Source organism: Tachypleus tridentatus, chromosome 4 (genome assembly GCF_004210375.1).
Source record: "Tachypleus tridentatus isolate NWPU-2018 chromosome 4, ASM421037v1, whole genome shotgun sequence".
NCBI classification, from domain to species: Eukaryota; Metazoa; Arthropoda; class Merostomata; order Xiphosura; family Limulidae; genus Tachypleus; species Tachypleus tridentatus.
Genome location: NC_134828.1, coordinates 105,195,950 through 105,216,715, shown reverse-complemented (window position 1 = coordinate 105,216,715; position 20,766 = coordinate 105,195,950). Strand labels below are relative to the sequence as shown.

Below are 20,766 nucleotides of genomic sequence, written 5' to 3'. Positions count from 1 at the left end.
CCTGCACTCCCTTAAAATATGAATAACGTTTAGCTAGGTAAAAATAAAGAAGAATAAGAGAACTTTTATGTGTCAAATCTGTGTTGCATGTTAAAATTTAGGAATATGGAAGAAGAAACTAGCAACAGTGGAAGTGGTTCCCGTGATTTCTAGTTTCGAAACAACACCAAATTATATGATTATAAAAGAAAGTCACTGAAGCGAACTTTCTATTTTTTCTAATTGTCGAGCAAAACTTCATTTGGTTAGTAACGAAGAACGAAACGGAAATCATAATGGAATGACTGATAGAAAGGATTTCTTCCTCGAAATGGACAAAGAAGAGAACCGAAAATCAAGTTTCTTTTAAGTCAGGAACATATCGTTCATTGATTAAGACCATTCTCATAGCTTGCATTTTCGGTAAAGCTTCTTAATCTATCTGCCGTCGTTATTTCCAGCTTTTCAGTTTAAAATAACAATTGGAACTGTTCATTCGTGACGGGGAAAGCATAGTTAAATAGCATGAGACCGAAAACATTCGAAAAAAGTTATTAAACAAAAGCCATCAGGATGTTTTTTTTGTTTGTTTGGAAATTTCGCACAAAGCTACTCGAGGGCTATCTGTGCTAGCCGTCCCTAATTTAGCAGTGTAAGACTAGAGGGAAGGCAGCTAGTCATCACCACCCACCGCCAACTCTTGGGCTACTCTTTACCAACGAATAGTGGGATTGACCGTCACATTATACACCCCCACGGCTGGGAGGGCGAGCATGTTTAGCGCGAAGCGGGACCATCAGGATGAATAGTGATAACACATGTTTGACTGATCAATGCGACTTCAGAAACATCACGCTTGTTGCACGTTCATTTGAAAGTTCAATCAAAATTCAGAAATAAGAAGATGATGGCCATGCGTGAAGGAAGCAGTCTGATTTATTAGGAATAGGTTCCAACTCAACTACTCACACAACACTTTAACTTTTGCATCATTACCTTCAAAAATTAATTTTTCTAAGGCTACCTGCTCTTTGTATCGGAAATATCAGTTCCAAGTGTGCGAGGAATATGTACTTTGGACGTTTGAAAACGGCCTGCAAAGAAACGATTGCTTTTCTTTTATGCCGTACATTCGACAAGTGGTTTAAAATGAGATCTCGCTATACATATATATGCAAATAAAATTAAGAAGAGAAATTTGATTGTGACATGTTTCGTTCAAAAAAATGAAAATTTGGTACTTCTCAGATCGTTCCTAAAAAAGCTGTGCAAGATATATCACATAATTTTAGAAGCTTTTCATTTTGGAGAAAATCAATGAAAAAAAGCTGTTTCCTTATAATATTTTGCGAAGCTTTCTCAGAAACAAAGTTTAACAACAGGTCTCATTTCTCATATGTAACGAGAACAGCAATTATAACTGTCTGTCTTGGTGTTCCTCTTAGCACATACATTTGTGTTGTTTGGGTGAATAAACACCTTTTTCATGTAGCGAAAATATGAAGAATAGTAGAAAGTTTATGTAGAAATATGCATTTAACGATGATTATGCAGCACAGTAAAGGTTTTATGAGAAATATGGTAAAAATAAGTCACATTCAGTAAGATCGTACATATTTAACCTATTCGTTTAAACATATGAAAGCACCTTTTGAAAATTATATCAGAAAATGTCCAGTTCGCAACCGTATTATACATTCATACCTTTGACGTTTTAGACAGGTTAATTGAGTTAGTAAACCTAAGTAAATCGGATAAATTTTTACAAAAGACAAAATGGAAAGTATAACTTTCCTAATCAACTTTTAGTTTGATTTAAAGATCTGTTAAAGAGATGAAAGATCTTATGTTGTTCTTGCTAGAATAGTAAAAGATAATAATTTTGTTTTCGGTTATTATGGAGTATACACACCAGAAATTTATTATAAAATATTATATTTGCATCATATAAACGTCGCGAAATCGAAAAATATAGGAACGCTTTGTTAGGAAGTTTTCATTCGCATTTCTTGAAAATTACGATCATCAATTGATTAAGTCGATTCTTTTATTTTCATTTACAGTAAAGTAACATACGCTTTCTGTTTGTTCGATACTTTGAGTTTCTATCTGTTGAGGGTCTTATGGTGGTTTTGTCTCTCGTCATGTGTGGTTTAAATGCTAGCTGAGTAGTTTATGGACAGAGCGATGAGATCGGAAAAATTAAAAATATTAAAGAGCCAAAGATGCAGAAAGAGATGGATAACCAAACCAAATTCCACTATTAGCAGCTACCTCGTGCTCGTGGCAACGATACCTCTCGCCTTATAATTACATACACGCCCTGAATGTAAACTCAAGTGTATAACCATTTATGTTTTCCTTTTCAGCATCGGGCACTGGTGAGGTTGGTTTCTTTCGGCGCCTCACCAGTGAAAGTGGGTTTTCTCGGGGTACACCCGTTTCCCCCTACAGCTAAATTTCCGTTTGATTGGATCTATAGATCCCGGCCCTGAGAAGAGGCACGTCATTTGACTTACTGTATTCAAACATAAATTCTATTATCATTTTAGTTCTCAAAATTTCAAATAATCATAACGTCTCGTGACAACAACTCCTGTCCATGTCGACGCACTGTGTTTGCATCTCCCTGCTCTCTCCACGTCAATCAATCTAAACACATCTCATCGTAAGCCTGTGGATGTATTCTGGATCTCCCTTCGTCCTCTCTTCGGCGGGCCTTACCGTGCTGACTCTCAGCTCTTCATGACGCTCCTCCTGATGAAAATTTATACCATATTAGACTCGCGGTCATCTATGACCATCACATTCGGAAAAATAAACCATTCGCCAGCCATTGGAACCTTACTCCATCACTCCTATTCTCACTTACACTAGTTATTCTTGCCATGTGTGGGGTGAAGAGAAACAGCAGTTTCTGACCGCCCCTGGTTATTTTTCGTTGGTAATGAATGAAATCATAATTTAACCAAAATTCCTACCGTGACCTAAGTGCCCAAGAGATGGATAACACGTTCTTAACTTTAAAAGGCGCCACCATTCGAAAAAATTAAAATTTAAATAAAAAAAGACGTCAGGATGGCCGAGCGGTCTAAGGCGCTGCGTTAAGGTCGCAGTGCGGTCTTCCGGGCGTGGGTTCGAATCCCACTCCCTGACAGAATCTCTGATATTTTGCCTCTTTTCATTCTTACGTTGACGTGACTCACGTTGTCAAGAAATTTTCCGGTACTTGTATTTTAGGTTCAAAATGGACCATTAACATATGATTTCATTTAAAGGAAAATGTTAAAAGCGAAAACTTTTCTACTTATGGATGAACAACATAACTTTTATTATTACATGTTTTACTATAAAATATAATAACTGCGATCTCTCTACAACATAAGAAAAGATGTGAGCTAGAAATGTAGTATACTTTTAGGTGATATCCTTTATGACACAATCAGGGAAAAAATAGTATGTTTTATTCTACGAAGGCCGATTTTCTAAAAACAAGCCTCACTTTATAGAAGTAACATGAACAAATATAAACTGTTTAGGTGTTCCTCTTGATACCAATATTTTTCTTTGTTTGTCGATCGTGTCAGTGAACACATTTTTTGAGCACGTTATGAAACATGATACCTGCACTCCTTTAAAATATGAATCACGTTTAGCTAGGTAAAAATAAAGAAGAATAAGAGAACTTTTATTTGTAATATCTGTGTTGTATGTTAAAATTTAGGAATATGGAAGAAGAAACTAGCAACAGTGGAAGTGGTTCGCGTGATTTCTAGTTTCGAAACAATACCAAATTGTATGATTATAAACAAAAAAGGAAAGCGCCGGTTCTCGTCAACGAGTAAAGACGTGTTTTTCGAGCTCCTCATTGCCTTAGTGTAAATTTAACAGCTAAGCCTAGTGAGCGTGTCGTTCTTTTTTTTTTTTGCTAGATTTTTTATTTTTCCAAGTTGTTTGACGATGTCTTCATCAACCAAGAAGGTCATGGAAGTTATGCGTCGTACAATTTTTGTGGAAACGACAACTTCAAGCCATGGGGACGTTATCCATTCTGTTATTTCTACGTTTGGTGCTGCTTCGGTCACTGCTGTAGTTCCTCGCCCGGGTGGATATGAGGTAACTTTTGTTCTTCCCGACGATGTGGACCTGGCTATAGATGCTGGTCTAACTGTAAATGGTGTGCACTGTTCGGCTAATGGTGTCACTAAACGTACTATTACTGTGTCATTTATGGACGTACCCGAATATATCGACGATGATATTATACTAAATAAACTTAAAGATTATGATTGTGAGGTGAAAAGCCCTATTGTGTGGAAGAGGGACCAGGGCATATACTTAGGTATACGCCATGTTCGTGTGTGTTTTAGTGAGAAGTGTATCTCTTTGCCGTACGTAGTGAAAGTTTTTGATCCTTTGGGCAAGGCGGTAATGGTAAAAGTGAAGCATGATCGCCAGTCAAAAGTATGTAATTTATGTTTGGGGGGCGGATCATCTATATCGAGATTGCCCCCAGTTTATATGCCGACATTGTCATATGCAGGGACACGTCCGTCAACGTTGTCCCAAGCTTGTTGTTCCTCGAACTTCCTCTAGTGACGACGCTGAAGTGGCCACGCCTACTACTTCTCGTGACGCCGCTGAAGTAGACACGGCTGCTCCCTCTCGTGCAGTGCCTCATGATGTTGACACCATTTCTGTTTGTCCACGCGTTGATTCGGAGGTTCCCCTTTCAAAGAAGGCTGCAGCTACCCATCGGGTGGTGGACGATGTTTCTGCCCGACGATCGACGGTTTCTGGTGGGGCCAGGGAACGGGCAAGTAGTCACCCCCCTGCTGCAAGTCGCAATTTTGATCGTCACTTCCCGCCACTTCCGGTTAGTGGTGTGAGTACCGCCGGCGATGTGGAGGTGCCTCTTCCTCGTCGTTGGAGGTATGCTAGTGTGGTGGCAATGTCTCCTGGTGACACTTCTAAGAAGGGCAGTGGACGAAAACGGGTGTCGGACGTGCCAATACTACGGATATCTCGGGCGAAGGCGGTGTCGCAGCCTTAAATGTGTTTTTTGTGACAGTTTGTTTGTTTCAGTTCGTGTAAGACTGTCATTTATTGTTATTTTAACTTTGTGCATGTTTGCTTAGATCTTTACATTTATTCTTGTTATTTTTGTGTTTGTGACAGTTTCCCTTCAATTCTTGTACCTTTACTTTCTCTTTAGCATGGTACATTTACTAAGGGTGGGAGTTTTGAATTGTAATGGGTTGCGTAATGTTAGTAAGCTGGCTTATTACCTGGATTACTTTGTTACTAATTTTGATGTTGTTTGTTTACAGGAAACGTTTTTCACTGATAACTTTTATGATGTCGTTCTGAAATTTTGGCCAGGTGTAGTTTTTTTAATAATTCTACTTCTGGCCGACAAGGGTTGCCATCTTGGTACAGCAGTTTTTGTGTGATAATGTTACATTCGTTTCTTCTGATGGGGTGGGTAGGGTTCTGACAGTCAAATTCAGTTTCGAGTCTTTGTCTTATCTGTTATCATCTGTGTACGCTCCTCGCGATATCTCCGAGCGACGGGAATTTTTCCAAAACTTGGAGTATTGTTTGGATGGTTGCACGGGATTGCTTGTTGTGGGAGATTTTAATTGTGTGGTGGATGTGGCACGCGATCGATTTCCGGTCCGTTTCTACCGAGACGCCAGCCGTTCGGCTTTTGTCCAGTTTCTTAATAGGTTTGATTTGCTTGATGCGCATTCACTCATATCGCCGACTACACCTGGTTTCACATGGAAGCGTTTTGTTAATGGTGAGATGATGTCGTCACGTATTGACAGGGTTTTGCTTTCTTCTACCTTGCAGGGGACTGTCCAACGTTTCCGTACGTTGTGGTTTCCTGCTACAGATCACGCTTTATTGGGCTTCGACCTTACTCTGCGACCAATTGTCAGAGGTCCTAATTTCTGGCACTTCAATAACCAGTTATTGAGGGATGCCGAATATGTGAAAGCCATTAAGCTGTTGATCGCCAGAAGTCGTAGTTGGTCAGTTTATGGGACTGATAAAATTAAATGGTATGAACAATTGAAATGCGCGTTCCGTTTACTTACCGAGCGTTATTCGATTCTTCGTGCGCGGGCATCCCGTTCTCGCAAATGTCAGCTTGAGTCGTCCATCAATCGTGAGCTTCGAAAACTGACCCGTTTCCCTGGTAGATCTAAGGTCAAATTGTATGAACTTGAAGATGCATTGGAGACTTTGGATCACGATACCATAGAGGGGGCGAGGATTCGATCTCATATTCGTTGGTTTGAGGAGGGTGAGAGATCTACGTCTTACTTTCTTCGTATGGAAAAGGTTCGTCAAAGCAGAATTGAGTTTCGATCCATGCTCACTGATAGGGGTGTGGAGGTGTCCGGTGTGGAAGATATCGCTGCTGTTTTACATCAGTATTATTCCGCACTGTACTCTAAGGATATCGTTCTGCAGGCAGACATAGATTTAGTTCTCTCATTTGTTGATCGAACTCTTTCCAGTGAACAAGCTAATATTTGTGATGCTCCATTCACGGTTCCGGAAGTTATCGCTGCTTTAGACAGTTTACCGCTGGGCAAATCTCCTGGTTTGGATGGTTTTACCTCCGAATTTTTCAAATATTTTCTACCTCTTTTTTTGACGACTTTTATCTGTCTTGTCTCAACTGTTTCACTCTCCACAGTTGCTCCGTACAATGTGTTCTGGGGTAATTGTTCCTATCCCGAAAGGAGGGATCGACGGTTGGCGGCTAACAGCCGGCCTTTGACATTGCTTTGTACTGACTATAAGCTTTTGGCCAAAGTGCTGGCTCGTCGCCTTTCGTCTGTGATCTCCAGTTTAGTTTCAGATGACCAATCCGGGTGTATACCTGGACGGGACGTTGCTGATACTCCATTAACACTCGTTTTGCTATTGCAATCTTTAGCACGTACCGGCCAGGGTGGAATCTTTTTGAAGCTCGATCAGATGCAAGCTTTTGATCGGGTGGCCTATGACTATCTATTTCAACTTCTTCTGCGTATGGGTTTTGGTTCTACTTTTGTTCATTGGGTTCGTCTTTGCTATACTTCTATTTCTAGTTGTGTAAAGTTTAATGGATTTCTCACTAATGATTTTGCTATTACTCGGGTATTCGTCAAGGATGCCCCATGTCTGCTCTACTTTACGTTCTCAGTGTCGAACCGTTACGAAATATGTTAGTCCATAATGTACATATTACTGGTATTGGTGGTGATGTGCTACTCACCACGCCTTCACTTACTTATCAGCATGCTGATGATACCACCTTAACCTTACGAGACGCCGAATCTTTGCCGCATGTGTTGGATGTCTGCCAAACTTTTGGCAAAGCTACTGGTGGGAAGATCAACTGGACCAAGAGTCAGGGTTTGTGGATTGGGTGTTTGGCCTCTTCTGCAGATGTCGTCCTTGGTGAGTTGAGAATTTCCCAGGATCCTATTCGGATTTTGGGAATAGTTTTCCACTCTAATTTCGATGTCATGCTGCAAGATACGTGGCAGGGTGTATTGCGCAGGGTATCTCGTGTCTTGGTGTCGTGGCGATTTCGTTCTTTGTCGCTAAAGGGTAAATCTCTTGTGGTGAACTCCTTGGTGGCATCGGTGTTATGGTACCCGTTGAATATACTCCCGTTGCCAAGACAGTTTGAGGCTAGATTTCGCAAATGTATACTGGATTTTATTTGGCGGGGAGGTATACATAAAGTGGCATACGGTATTCTGATTCGGAGTTATGATTGTGGAGGTATCAACTTGGTTGATGTTAACACTCGTAAACTCGCATTCCGTTTGAAGTTGTTGCAGCGTTGTTTGGATGCTTCTTGTCCTTCCACCTTGCGACAACTTCTTTCTGGATTTTTTTCTTGTTATGGTAATCTCTCTTTAAGCTTTCGGATTCTTCAATGCCGTATTTTGCCACGTTTTGTGAAATCGTTACCTTTCTATATTCAGGAAATGTTTCATGCCTGGAAGGTTCTTCTTGGGGATAAAGGATTGTCCCAGCTCCTCTTTCCCCAAATTTTGATGAACCTTTGTTTTTCAATCCGGCTATTGTTGATGTTCGCCACCGAACATTTCATTTTCCTGAATTTATTAACGCAGGTTTGGTTCAGGTCCGTCATTTAATGTACGAGGTGCTCCCTGCTTTTCTTCCGGTGGGGGCAGTGATTGAAATGTGTACGGACGCTGACCCGTTGGCCAATGCCCGCACAATTTTTTTCACATTTTCATATGCTCAAGGAGGCGTTGCCTGTGGAGTGGTTGCCGATTTTGTCTACCCAGCCGGCTCCTCTTCCGTCGTCCACATGTGTTGTGGATTTATATTTTCTGGACCACTCCGATAATCGAGTTCATTTTCAAGGTTTATCTGTGCGGCAACTGGTGGGATATTTACAGTTTTCACTCGCTACTAATTTCCCTGCTCCATTCTACTGGGGGGATATTGTTCCTCCTGGAGACTGGAAACGCATTCGTAAAAAACGCTTATTCTTCTTTTGTGGGTTTTTTTGTTTGTGATGTGGATTATTTACTCTGGTTGCGGGCGATTACCACAAATGTCAAGCTGATACATATGGACAGACATCCCACAGGGTTGTGCACTTTCTGTTCCCAGGCGCCAGAAACCATAGACCATCTGTTTTTCCAATGTCCTTTTGTACAGCCCTTGTGGTCATATGTATATAAATTATTGGCATTTTATTTTGGATGTCCCATATCAAACTGGGTATGGAGGAGATGCCTCTTAGTGGGATCTCATCCTTCGTTACCCAGGAGATGCTGGAACATATTCCGTTTAATTACAAGTTTGGCACGTCAGTTTATATGTTCTGCTCGTTCAGTTTCTTTGGCACGAAATCGCGTCATTCATTTAATTTCCATGTTTAAAGTGCGTGTACGGAGACATATATATCTTCATAATCATAGATCTTTGTTACATAACTCATTAAATGTTTTTTTATTCTGTGTATTCTTATGTTGGTAGCTTGGTAACCCAAGGTGCCCAAGGTTATTTCTTGTGTACGTTGTTAAGATAAGTTGTTATTTCATTATATTTTTGTTACCAATGCAAGATCCATTGATTTCTTGTTTGTTAATGTTCATTATAATGTTTGTTGGATTACCTGCTGTTCCAATTACCTCTTTTATTTCTTTTTCCTTAATTTTATTAACTTTGTGGTAATTTTCAGCATGGTAATCTATAGAGCTATTGTTACATGCTAATTCATTAACTTGTGTTTTATTTGTTGTATTTCTGTGTATACCCCCTCGTTGAGGTGGGATAAATAAAGAGAAAAAAAAAAAGCTGCGTTCAGGTCGCAGTCCGGTCTTCCGGTCGTGGGTTCGAATCCCACTCCTGACAGAATCACTGATATTTTGCCTCTTTTCATTCGTACGTTGACGTGACTCACGTTGTCAAGAAATTTTCCGGTACTTGTATTTTAGGTTCAAAATGGACCATTAACATAGGATTTCATTTAAAGGAAAATTTTAAAAGCGAAAACTTTTCTTCTTATGGGATGAACAACATAACTTTTATTATTACATGTTTTACTATAAAAATATAATAACTGCGATCTCTCTACCACGTAAGAAAAGATGTGAGCTAGAAATGTAGTATACTTTTGGGTGACATCCTTTATGACACAATCAGGGAAAAAATAGTATGTTTTATTCTACGAAGGCCGATTTTCTAAAAACAAGCCTCACTTTATAGAAGTAACATGAACAAATATAAACTGTTTAGGTGTTCCTCTTGATACCAATATTTTTCTTTGTTTGTCGATCGTGTCAGTGAACACATTTTTTGAGCACGTTATGAAACATGATACCTGCACTCCCTTAAAATATGAATCACGTTTAGCTAGGTAAAAATAAAGAAGAATAAGAGAACTTTTATTTGTAATATCTGTGTTGTATGTTAAAATTTAGAAATATGGCAGAAGAAAATAGCAACAGTGGAAGTGGTTCCCGTGATTTCTAGTTTCGAAACAACACCAAATTATTGATTATAAAAGACAGTCACGGAAGGGAACTTTCTATTTTTTCTAATTGTCGAGCTAAAGTTCATTTGGTTAGTAACCAAGAACGGAACGGAAATCATAATGGAATAACTGATAGAAAGGATTTCTTCCTCGGAATGGACAAAGAAGAGAACCGAGATTCAAGTTTCTTTTAAGTCAGAAACATATCGTTCATTGATTAAGACCATTTTCATAGCTTGAATTTTCGGTAAAGCTTCTTAATCTATCTGCCGTCGTTATTTCCAGTTTTTCAGTTTAAAATAACAATTGGAACTGTTCATTCGTGACGGGGAAAGCATAGTTAAATAGTATGAGACCGAAAACATTCGAAAAAAGTTATTAAACAAAAGCCATCAAGATGAATAGTGATAACACATGTCTGACTGATCAATGCGACTTCAGAAACATCACGCTTGTTGCACGTTTATTTAAAATTTCAATCAACATTCAGAAATAAGAAGATGATGGCCATGCGTGAAGGAAGCAGTCTGATTTATCAGGAATTGGTTCCAACTCAACCACTCACACAACACTTTAAATTTTGCCTCATTACCTTCAAAAATTAATTTTTCTTAGGCTACCTGCTATTTGTATCGGAAATATCAGTTCCAAGTGTACGAGGAATATGTACTTTGGACGTTTGAAAACGGCCTGCAAAAAAACGATTGCTTTTCTTTGATGCCGTACATTCGACAAGTGGTTTAAAATGAGATCTCGCTATATATGTATATGCAAACGAAATTAAGAAGAGAAATTTGATTGTGACATGTTTCGTTAAAATATGAAAATTTGGTACTTCTCAGATCGTTCCTAAAAAAGCTGTGCAAGATATATCACATAATTTTAGAAGCTTTTCATTTTGGAGAAAATCAATGAAAAAAAGCTGTTTCCTCATAATATTCTGCGAAGCTTTCTCAGAAACAAAGTTTAACAACAGGTCTCATTTCTCATATGTAACGAGAACAGCAATTAAAACCTGTCTGTCTTGGTGTTCTTAGCACATACATTTGTGTTGTTTGGGTGAATAAACATTTTTTTTATGTAGCGAAAATATGAAGAATAAGAGAAAGTTTATGTAGAAATATGCATTTAACGATGATTATGCAGCACAGTAAAGGCTTTATGAGAAATATGGTAAAATAAGTCACTTTCAGTGATCGTACATGTTTAAAATATTCGTTTAAACATATGAAAGCACCTTTGAAAATTATCTCAGAAAATGTCCAGTTCGCAACCGTATTATACATTCATACCTTTGACGTTTTAGACAGGTTAATTGAGTTAGTAAACCTAAGTAAATCGGATAAATTTTTTACAAAGACAAAGTGGAAAGTATAACTTTCCTAATCAACTTTTAGTTTGATTTAAAGAACTGTTAAAGAGATGAAAGATCTTATGTTGTTCTTGCTAGAATAGTAAAAGATAATAATTTTGTTTTCGGTTATTATGGAGTATACACACCAGAAATTTATTATAAAATATTATATTTGCATCATATAAACGTCGCGAAATCGAAAAATATAGGAACGCTTTGTTAGGAAGTTTTCATTCGCATTTCTTGAAAATTACGATCATCAATTGACTAAGTCGATTCTTTTATTTTCATTTACAGTAAAGTAACTTACGCTTTCTGTTTGTTCGATACTTTGAGTTTCTATCTGTTGAGGGTCTTATGGTGGTTTTGTCTCTCGTCATATGTGGTTTAAATGCTAGCTGAGTAGTTTATGGACAGAGCGATGAGATCGGAAAAATTAAAAATATTAAAGAGCCAAAGATGCAGAAAGAGATGGATAACACGTTCTAAACTTTCAAAGGCGCCACCATTCGAAAAATTAAAACTTACTATGATAACTTACTTTAGTACAAAAAATATCGCATCTAATCTCAATAGAAGATTCATTAAAATCTGACATTAATGAGACAATTTTTTGTAATATCCACTTTAAAACCGGTTAACTATTCCGATTCTAGCCATATATTGCTCACCAACCAAAGACATCGACATTAACTTCCTTCAAAAATGTGTTAATCATAAACCCAAACCAATTATTATTGGAGATTTTAATTCACCGCACACAGAATTAAGGGGTAATAGAGACACGCGCAGAGGATCATGCATAAAAAAATTTATCTCTAGCAATAAAATGCACTTAATTAATGACAATACACCTACACACTTCTCAGCCGCTAACGGCTCATACGATGTACTCGATTTCATCATTGCACCCAAGGACATGGTTAACAGAATATCTAACTTTAAAGTGCATGATGAAATCACCAGTGACCACTTCCCCATGTCATGTATGATTCACCCGCGCCACCAGCTCTGGCGTACGTGACTCCTTCCGCATACACCTACACTGAAACAGACTGGCTCACTTTTAATGCCTCTCTGGACTCATACCTACCCCATCCAATCGAACATGTAAATAACAAAGCAGAACTAGGCAACTATGTTGATCAAATTACAGAAGCCATAAAGAAACCATAAAAACACAATTCCTAAATCAAAAAAGAAAACAATCACTTATTCAATGGACTCTAACACCAGAAATTCACGCACTAATAATCAAACGCAGACAATTAAGACGAACACAGTACATCACACGCGATCCACACATTAAAACAGAAATCAATAGAACAAATACAAAAATTAAACAAGAAATTAAAAAGTCAGAGAAAACAATTGGCATAGCTTCTGCAAAAACTTAGAAAAAACCAAGAACAATCCAAAAGAATTCTGGAAAAATTCAAGAGTATTGCTTCAGACAAAACACAAATCACATGCTACAACACATCACACACAACAATAAAATCGCAAGGACGGACGAAGAGAAAGCTGACTATTACAAATCCGCTTTTAGCGATTTAAACTCAGTAGATTTCGACACACAACACCAACACCATGTCAACAATTACATAAATACAAACCAAGCTTCATTCTCACCAGGATTTCCCGGAGAGACACTAGAAGCATACTCAAATTCAATCAATAGAAAAATAACCATATCCGAACTGAAGATTAATATCAAAAACTTGAAGAACACTTCCCCGGACATGACCAAATACCAAATATTATTCTCAAAAAGTTCCACTCTCCTACTACAACACCTCACAAACATCATGAACATTTCACTAGCGACCGGGTATTACCCTGACACGTGGAAAAAAAGCCATCATAACAACGATCCCCAAGAAACAAACTAACAGAACAAATCCAGATAATTTCCGCCCCATCAGTCTGTTAATCTGCCTTGGCAAACTGATGGAGAGAATTATCTCCAACCGTCTCCTCCATTTTGCGAATCAAACAACATCCTTCCAGAATCTCAAAATGCCTCCAGAAAAATAGACAAACAACAGATCACCTCACACGACTCACCGAATCAATCTACAAAGCTTACAACAACAATCAAGTAACCATCGGGGTATTCCTAGATGTCAAAAAGAATTCGACAGCGTTTGGCACAACGCCATCAGATACAAACTAAATCACCTACAAATAAATCCTACGATAGTCAAATGGATTTCAAATTTTTTTAACCAATAGAACAGCACAAGTAAAAGTCAATAAAACCATATCCAAATTATTTAATATAACGGCAGGAGTGCCCCAAGGATCAGTCCTCTCTCCACTTCTATACATAATTTTCGTCAGTGACATACCTTTTCCAAATCTAACATACACACACAATTCACAATACGCAGACGACATCGCAATCTGGAGCACCTCCAGAAACCCAGCATTGGCCATGTCTCGCGTACAAAATCACTAAACAACGTCTCAACATGGAGCAACATGTGGAGGGTCGTGTTAAATCCGACAAAAACACAAGCAATCACCTTCTATAGAAAACTAAAGAAGCAAAGAAAAAATCTAGAAAAAATAAAACTATCACTTGGAAACACAACCATTAACATGAGCAAAAATATCACATTCCTTGGCGTCACTTTCGACACAAAACTAACATGGAAAAAACACATAAACAATATACACTCATCAATCAGAAAAAGAATTTCATATCTAAAGACTATAACTGGTAAACAATCGAAATGCGCACCGAACACCATTATACAAATATATAGGCTTACATCCGTCCACTAATAGAGTACGGATGTCAAGTAACATACAATATGTCAAACAACACACTCCAAAAAATCCAAGTGCAACAAAACAAAATATTAAGATCCGCATTCAGTTTACCATCTTTTACGCCAACAAATTATCTACACCAAATTAGTAATTTACCAACTATAAGAGACAGAATAACAGAACTTTCTCTCAAATATTATCTAAAAGCAGAAAATAGAAACAAACTAACGGCATCACTACACAAATTATCAAGTGCACCAACGAAATACATATCACCTTACAACATATTTCAAGAATCACAATCCACTCAACAAAGAATCTAAATAAATAAAATCTATGTTATTAACATGAATTCCTTTTTTTCAGATACAGGGCACACGACAGGCAAAACTTTCGGCGCCTGTCGTGTGAAAGTGGGTTTTCTCGGGGCACTCCCGTTTCCCCCCACATCAAATTCTTCAGGCATTGGATTTATAGATCCCAGCCTAGGCAACCTTTTTGCCAGACCCAGAATCAAGCTGTTTAATTTGATCTGAATTTGAATTATTTACATTCATGTTCACATCTCCCCAACTTTTTCATTTCGGGACAGGTCCCGGCGTTTCTTTCCACTGCTGCCTTTGACTCCACCCAAAAGAACATTTAGTGAGACATTCTCCACCCAAAAAGTCAAGAATAATAACGATAATTAATTTATTAAAATAATAATAATAATAATAAAAAACCACCACTTAATCTTAATAACAATCCACGAAAGGGGACGAAGAGGAACTACAAAGTTCCTGAACACCCCAGTTGGAGAGAGAACTCTTCTGATTTCTCTCTCTCTAAACTGAACCCCTGCCACGGTAGTTTAGTTTAGTTTAGTAAAAATTTAAATTTAAATAAAAAAATACGTCAGGATGGCCGAGCGGTCTAAGGCGCTGCGTTAAGGTCGCAGTCCGGTCTTCCGGGCGTGGGTTCGAATCCCACTCCTGACAGAATCACTGATATTTTGCCTCTTTTCATTCGTACGTTGGCGTGACTCACGTTGTCAAGAAATTTTCCAGTACTTGTATTTTAGGTTGAAAATGGACCGTTAACATATGATTTCATTTAAAGGAAAATTTTAAAAGCGAAAACTTTTCTACTTATGGATGAACAACATAACTTTTATTATTACATGTTTTACTATAATATAATAACTGCGATCTCTCTACAACGTAAGAAAAGATGTGAGCTAGAAATGTAGTATACTTTTAAGTGATATCCTTTATGACACAATCAGGGAAAAAATAGTATGTTTTATTCTACGAAGGCCGATTTTCTAAAAACAAGCCTCACTTTATAGAAGTAACATGAACAAATATAAACTGTTTAGGTGTTCCTCTTGATACCAATATTTTTCTTAGTTTGTCGATCGTGTCAGTGAACACATTTTTTGAGCACGTTATGAAACATGATACCTGCACTCCCTTAAAATATGAATCACGTTTAGCTAGATAAAAATAAAGAAGAATAAGAGAACTTTTATTTGTCAAATCTGTGTTGTATGTTAAAATTTAGGAATATGGAAGAAGAAACTAGCAACAGTGGAAGTGGTTCCCGTGATTACTAGTTTCGAAACAACACCAAATTATTGATTATAAAAGATAGTCACTGAAGGGAATTTTCTATTTTTTCTAATTGTCGAGCTAAAGTTCATTTGGTTAGTAACCAAGAACGGAACGGAAATCATAATCGAATGACTGATAGAAAGGATTTCTTCCTCGAAATAGACAAAGAACAGAACCGAAAATTAAGTTTCTTTTAAGTCAGAAACATATCGTTCATTAATTAAGACCATTGTCATAGCTTGAATTTTCGGTAAAGCTTCTTAATCTATCTGCTCGTTATTTCCAGCTTTTCAGTTTAAAATAACAATTTTAACTGTTCATTCGTGACGGGGAGCGCAGAATTAAATAGTATGAGACCGAAAATATTCGAAAAAAGTTATTAAACAAAAGCCATCAGAATGATTAGTGATAACACATGTCTGACTGATCAAGGCGACTTCAGAAACATCTCGCTTGTTGCACGTTCATTTATAATTTCAATCAAAATTCAGAAATAAGAAGATGATGGCCATGCTTTAAGGAAACAGTCTGATTTATCAGGAATTGGTTCCAATTCAACCACTCACACAACACTTTAAATTTTGCCTCATTACCTTCAAAATTAATTTTTCTAAGGCTAGAATCGAGAAAACCTGCTATTTGTATCGGAAATATCAGTTCCAAGTGTACGAGGAATATGTACTTTGAACGTTTGAAAACGGCCTGCAAAGAAACGATTGCTTTTCTTTGATGCCGTACATTCGACAAGTGGTTTAAAATGAGATCTCGCTATATATGTATATGCAAACGAAATTAAGAAGAGAAATTTGATTGTGACATGTTTCGTTCAAAAATGAAAATTTGGTACTTCTCAGATCGTTCCTAAAAAAGCTGTGCAAGATATATCACATAATTTTAGAAGCTTTTCATTTTGGAGAAAATCAATGATAAAAAAGCTGTTTCCTCATAATATTCTGCGAAGCTTTCTCAGAAACAAAGTTTAACAACAGGTCTCATTTCTCATATGTAACGAGAACAGCAATTAAAACCTGTCTGTCTTGGTGTTCTTAGCACATACATTTGTGTTGTTTGGGTGAATAAACAATTTTTTTTTATCTAGCGAAAATATGAAGAATAAGAGAACGTTTATGTTGAAATATGCATTTAACGATGATTATGCAGCACAGTAAAGGCTTTATGAGAAATATGGTAAAAATAAGTCACTTTCAGTGATCGTACATGTTTAAAATATTCGTTTAAACATATGAAAGCACCTTTTGAAAATTATCTCAGAAAATGTCCAGTTCGCAACCGTATTATACATTCATACCTTTGACGTTTTAGACAGGTTAATTGAGTTAGTAAACCTAAGTAAATCGGATAAATTTTTACAAAAGACAAAGTGGAAAGTATAACTTTCCTAATCAACTTTTTAGTTTGATTTAAAGAACTGTTAAAGAGATGAAAGAACTTATGTTGTTCTTGCTAGAATAGTAAAAGATAATAATTTTGTTTTCGGTTATTATGGAGTATACACACCAGAAATTTATTATAAAATATTATATTTGCATCATATAAACGTCGCGAAATCGAAAAATATAGGAACGCTTTGTTAGGAAGTTTTCATTCGCATTTCTTGAAAATTACGATAATCAATTGACTAAGTCGATTCTTTTATTTTCATTTACGGTAAAGTAACTTACGCTTTCTGTTTGTTCGATACTTTGAGTTTCTATCTGTTGAGGGTCTTATGGTGGTTTTGTCTCTCGTCATGTGTGGTTTAAATGCTAGCTGAGTAGTTTATGGACAGAGCGATGAGATCGGAAAAATTAAAAATATTAAAGAGCCAAAGATGCAGAAAGAGATGGATAACCAAACCAAATTCCACTATTAGCAGCTACCTCGTGCTCGTGGCAACGATACCTCTCGCCTTATAATTACATACACGCCCTGAATGTAAACTCAAGTGTATAACCATTTATGTTTTCCTTTTCAGCATCGGGCACTGGTGAGGTTGGTTTCTTTCGGCGCCTCACCAGTGAAAGTGGGTTTTCTCGGGGTACACCCGTTTCCCCCTACAGCTAAATTTCCGTTTGATTGGATCTATAGATCCCGGCCCTGAGAAGAGGCACCTCATTTGACTTACTGTATTCAAACATAAATTCTATTATCATTTTAGTTCTCAAAATTTCAAATAATCATAACGTCTCGTGACAACAACTCCTGTCCATGTCGACGCACTGTGTTTGCATCTCCCTGCTCTCTCCACGTCAATCAATCTAAACACATCTCATCGTAAGCCTGTGGATGTATTCTGGATCTCCCTTCGTCCTCTGTTCGGCGGGCATTACCGTGCTGACTCTTAGCTCTTCATGACGCTCCTCCTGATGAAAATTTATACCATATTAGACTCGCGGTCATCTATGACCATCACATTCGGAAAAATAAACCATTCGCCAGCCATTGGAACCTTACTCCATCACTCCTATTCTCACTTACACTAGTTATTCTTGCCATGTGTGGGTGAAGAGAAACAGCAGTTTCTGACCGCCCCTGGTTATTTTACGTTGGTAATGAATGAAATCATAATTTAACCAAAATTCCTACCGTGACCTAAGTGCCCAAGAGATGGATAACACGTTCTTAACTTTAAAAGGCGCCACCATTCGAAAAAAATTAAAATTTAAATAAAAAAAAGACGTCAGGATGGCCGAGCGGTCTAAGGCGCTGCGTTAAGGTCGCAGTCCGTTCTTCCGGGCGTGGGTTCGAATCCCACTCCTGACAGAATCCTGATATTTTGCCTCTTTTCATTCGTACGTTGACGTGACTCACGTTGTCAAGAAATTTTCCGGTACTTGTATTTTAGGTTCAAAATGGACCATTAACATATGATTTCATTTAAAGGAAAATGTTAAAAGCGAAAACTTTTCTACTTATGGATGAACAACATAACTTTTATTATTACATGTTTTACTATAAAAATATAATAACTGCGATCTCTACAACGTAAGAAAAGATGTGAGCTAGAAATGTAGTATACTTTTAGGTGATATCCTTTATGACACAATCAGGGAAAAATAGTATGTTTTATTCTAAGAAGGCCGATTTTCTAAAACAAGCCTCACTTTATAGAAGTAACATGAACAAATATAAACTGTTTAGGTGTTCCTCTTGATACCAATATTTTTCTTAGTTTGTCAAATTGTGTCAGTGAACACATTTTTTGAGCACGTTATGAAACATGATACCTGCACTCCCTTAAAATATGAATCACGTTTAGCTAGGTAAAAATAAAGAAGAATAAGAGAACTTTTATTTGTCAAATCTGTGTTGTATGTTAAAATTTAGGAATATGGAAGAAGAAACTAGCAACAGTGGAAGTGGTTCCCGTGATTTCTAGTTTCGAAACAACACCAAATTATATGATTATAAAAGACAGTCACTGAAGGGAACTTTCTATTTTTTCTAATTGTCGAGCTAATGTTCATTTGGTTAGTAACCAAGAACGGAACGGAAATCATAATGGAATGACTGATAGAAAGGATTTCTTCCTCGAAATGGACAAAGAAGAGAACCGAAAATCAAGTTTTTTTAAGTCAGAAACATATCGTTCATTGATTAAGACCATTCTCATAGCTTGCATTTTCGGTAAAGCTTCTTAATCTATCTGCCGTCGTTATTTCCAGCTTTTCAGTTTAAAATAACAATTGGAACTGTTCATTCGTGACGGGGAAAGCATAGTTAAATAGTATGAGACCGAAAACATTCAAAAAAAAGTTATTAAACAAAAGCCATCAGGATGAATAGTGATAACACATGTCTGACTGATCAATGCGACTTCAGAAACATCACGCTTGTTGACGTTCATTTAAAATTTCAATCAAAATTCAGAAATAAGAAGATGATGGCCATGCGTGAAGGAAGCAGTCTGATTTATCAGTAATTGGTTCCATTTCAACCACTCACACAACACTTTAAATTTTGCCTCATTACCTTCAAAAATTAATTTTTCTAAGGCTAGAATCGAGAAAATCTGCTATTTGTATCGGAAATATCAGTTCCAAGTGTACGAGGAATATGTACTTTGACGTTTGAAAACGGCCTGCAAAGAAACGATTGCTTTTCTTTGATGCCGTACATTCGACAAGTGGTTTAAAATGAGATCTCGCTATATATGTATATGCAAACGAAATTAAGAAGAGAAATTTGATTGTGACATGTTTCGTTAAAATATGAAAATTTGGTACTTCTCAGATCGTTCCTAAAAAAGCTGTGCAAGATATATCACATAATTTTAGAAGCTTTTCATTTTGGAGAAAATCAATGAAAAAAAAGCTGTTTCCTCATAATATTCTGCGAAGCTTTCTCAGAAACAAAGTTTAACAACAGGTCTCATTTCTCATATGTAACGAGAACAGCAATTAAAACCTGTCTGTCTTGGTGTTCTCTTAGCACATACATTTGTGTTGTTTGGGTGAATAAACATTTTTTTTATGTAGCGAAAATATGAAGAATAAGAGAAAGTTTATGTAGAAATATGCATTTAACGATGATTATGCAGCACAGTAAAGGTTTTATGAGAAATATGGTAAAATAAGTCACTTTCAGTGATCGTACATGTTTAAAATATTCGTTTAAACATATGAAAGCACCTTTGAAAATTATCTCAGAAAATGTCCAGTTCGCAACCGTATTATACATTCATACCTTTGACGTTTTAGACAGGTTAATTGAGTTAGTAAACCTAAGTAAATCGAATAAATTTTACAAAGGCAAAGTGGAAAGTATAACTTTCCTAATCAACTTTAGTTTGATTTAAAGAACTGTTAAAGAGATGAAAGATCTTATGTTGTTCTTGCTAGAATAGTAAAAGATAATAATTTTGTTTTCGGTTATTATGGAGTATACACACCAGAAATTTATTATAAAATATTATATTTGCATCATATAAACGTCGCGAAATCGAAAAATATAGGAACGCTTTGTTAGGAAGTTTTCATTCGCATTTCTTGAAAATTACGATCATCAATTGACTAAGTCGATTCTTTTATTTT

At 37.0% G+C, this 20,766-nt stretch overlaps 1 long non-coding RNA gene and 3 other non-coding genes across 6 annotated transcripts in view; all 4 read left to right on the top strand.

The window, feature by feature from the left end:
- Window positions 1–3,051: 3,051 nt before the first annotated feature.
- Window positions 3,052–3,136, top strand: TRNAL-AAG (transfer RNA leucine (anticodon AAG)). Its single transcript has one exon. It is a non-coding gene; the product is annotated as a tRNA-Leu (tRNA).
- Window positions 3,137–3,904: 768 nt separating this feature from the next.
- Window positions 3,905–20,766, top strand: part of LOC143249827 (uncharacterized) — a 95,308-nt gene continuing 78,446 nt past the window's right edge. For all 3 annotated transcript variants that reach the window (XR_013027982.1, XR_013027984.1, XR_013027983.1), the window contains exon 1: window positions 3,905–4,095. This is a non-coding gene — a long non-coding RNA (uncharacterized LOC143249827). The remainder of the gene's footprint in view (window positions 4,096–20,766) is intronic.
- TRNAL-AAG (transfer RNA leucine (anticodon AAG)) lies at window positions 15,035–15,118 on the top strand. Its single transcript has one exon. It is a non-coding gene; the product is annotated as a tRNA-Leu (tRNA).
- TRNAL-AAG (transfer RNA leucine (anticodon AAG)) lies at window positions 18,413–18,496 on the top strand. The gene has a single exon. It is a non-coding gene; the product is annotated as a tRNA-Leu (tRNA).